The sequence below is a fragment of the Cricetulus griseus genome, unplaced genomic scaffold (genome assembly GCF_003668045.3).
Source record: "Cricetulus griseus strain 17A/GY unplaced genomic scaffold, alternate assembly CriGri-PICRH-1.0 unplaced_scaffold_1, whole genome shotgun sequence".
In the NCBI taxonomy this organism is placed as follows: Eukaryota; Metazoa; Chordata; class Mammalia; order Rodentia; family Cricetidae; genus Cricetulus; species Cricetulus griseus.
Window position 1 is genome coordinate 9,400,154 of NW_023276808.1, and position 2,769 is coordinate 9,402,922.

Genomic DNA, 2,769 nt, shown 5'->3' on the forward strand with positions numbered 1-2,769 from the left:
TGAAACCACACCAGTCAGGATGGCATCCACAGCTCTTTATCCTCCATGGAAACAAAAGCAGAAATTCCCCTCCCAAGTAACCTGTACTTTAACAACTGTTGCTCCTCCCCAGCAATTAAACAACTCAAAGACAACACAATAGCATTCTTGTGTCAACAGTCACACAATTACGATCACACTTCTTACACGTGTGTGTGAACACAACATACATACAGAACATACATCTTTTGAACAAAACTAACAAAGGAGAGGCAGTGTCATGGGGTGGCCATCCTTACCATAGCTTGGCATCTTTGGAGGGTCTTGAGGACTGCTGTATCTTTGTCCATTTTTGTATGGTCTTTTGTAGGGCTTGGGTCTTTTATTTTATCTATTTGGACATATTTTACTTTTTCATCTGATAAGACAGATGATATGGATGGCTTGCAATGAGGGCTCAGGGAGACTGGCTAGAAGTTCAGGGCTATGTAATTCTTACTGCCAATACTCTTTTAGAGCTGGGCTGTTAGTGCCACTGGGTACAAGGGATGAAGACATTGGGTTTTGCATAAGGACATAGTATTCCTCGCTGTCTCTGGAGTCTGTGTTGGTGATATTATTTGCGGAGATGGAATGGCAGTCCTGGGAGGACCAAGACTTGGTGACAGGTGACTTGAAAGGGAGCTCATTGATGACAGTGTTGTTTCTCAGGTCAAGAGGTGGTGGCTTTGCTTTTCGGCCAGGCTTGAGGTGGCGATTGATTGGGGGTGGCTGGATCTCCCTTTCTTGGCCAGAGACATTATGAATAGGAAGGGCTGTGGATGGATAGCCTAGTGTGTCAAAGTCACGGGGCACTGTGTTCATGGGGATGTAGGCACTGTGGGAATTGTCCCCTGTTTGTTCCATAGACAGCAAAGTAGAAGAACCTGGGTTTCTGGGCACACAGTTGTCATCAGAGCTGCCACTGTCTGATTGACTCATGATAGTCCTTTTTGGGGATTTAGCAGACCAGCAGGTGGTTTCTACGCCTTGTGCTGGGTATTTGTAGTCATTGACTGGAGGTCTTTGTTGAGGGCTGCCCCACTGAGGTGTCCTGGGGTGCTGTGGTGGGGGAGCTATGGCTGAGTCCACTAGGAGGTCTCCAAATTCCCGACAGAGGGTATTGCTGGGTACCTTGAAGGTGTACACATCCTCATTGTCTGCCTCAGACACTGTGAGGCTCCCTGTTAGGTGGCTATGGGGGAGGCCAAAAGCATGTTCTTTGAATTGTCTGCTTGGCTTGGGAAGGCTATAGAAGCCATGGACTTGACCACTGACTCCGCAGATACAGTGTCTATTGCCCTGGGCAAGTTTTTGTGTGGCTGTGTCACTCTCCTGTCTGGTGATCTGAGAAAAATTGGCACTTCTGGCATTTTCTGTCCTTTGGCTTATGCATTGGTGTGAGTGTTGATACTCCTGAGGTGTACTGGTGGACAAGGCAGGCTGGATGTGGCTTGACACAGTGGGCTGGCTAGAGTGTGAAAGGGCTGAGCACCTCCTTGTTTGGAGAAGGTGCTGACTGGAGCTGCTGAACTCAGCTGGAGAAGAGCAGAAACTATGGTTGACTGAAGAAAGTTTTCTCAGGGCGTCAGTGCTCTCTGTAGTCTGACTGAAGCCACAGATCTGGCAGATTCTCTGGACCCACCTATTCATGGCAGCCTCTGTCTCAGCCACAAGGTAGAAGGTGCTCTCATTGGTGATGATATCAAACATAAAACTCCTTTGGGGTTCTTTTTTGTTGAAGATCAGACCTACATTCAACTGCATACAGAAGTTTAGGTTGATGATCCGCAGGGGTTTCTTGGAGTGTTCATTCTTATAATATTCTAGAATATCTTGGTCACCACTCATCTTACCGCTCCGCAGGATAAACCAGTGTTTCTTCCAAGCATACTGCCCCAACTTTTTCTCCAGAGTCAACTTCCCCAGCCAGCCCGTGCACACCACATTGTTGCCAGATGACTTCAGGCTGCAGCAGGCTGGAGTGGACAAAGGCACAGGCTGCTGGATTAGCTGGCTGTTTGTGCACAGCTCACAGGGGAGGGATTCCTCAGTAGATGATTTCCCATATTTCTTTAATAATTTTCTTAGCATTATTGCTTAATCCAAATTTAAAATGAGATATTACCAGAACCTTGTCTCTTTAAAGTTTCTCTGTGAATTTTCTCTATTTCAATCCAAGTCTCTTAGGAGTTGAGGTACCCCTTTTACAGTGCCTTATAATCCAAATCTCTCAGGAGTTGAGGTACTCCTTTTTCAATCCAACTCTTAGGAGGTGAGGCAACCCTTTTCTAGTGCCTTTATAATCCAACTCTCTTATTTGTTGAGATTTTATTTTATTTTATTTTATAGTATCTTTTGCAATCCACCTTCACAACTCCTTCCTTTCTGGCCAGCCTTCTGAGGGTTTTCTGTCAGGGTCTCCTTTCTTTCCCAATATCAGTGGAACCTCCACTTGTGGCTGCCTGCACCACAACTAAGTCTGAGAACTGGGTGAAAGCCTGGGGATTTGAATGAACAACAAATGCTGGTTGATTTTCTGACAGAATAACTCTTACCTTTATTGTGGAGCAGCCTTATGTACAAACTTACAAAAACCCCCAGGTGAAAGGTTTCACAACAGGATATTGATGCTATGGGGTGAGGTCAGATAAACAGGAGGTACCTGTGGTTATGCTGGAAAACAACTCTTAGACACTCCACAGGGCCTGGGTTTCAATACCCTAACCCAAAACCTAACACTAACCTTAA

At 45.8% G+C, this 2,769-nt stretch overlaps 1 pseudogene; it reads right to left on the reverse strand.

The window, feature by feature from the left end:
* Positions 1 to 222: 222 nt before the first annotated feature.
* LOC113837955 lies at positions 223 to 1,884 on the reverse strand (annotated as a pseudogene).
* Between the last annotated feature and the right edge of the window lie 885 nt (positions 1,885 to 2,769).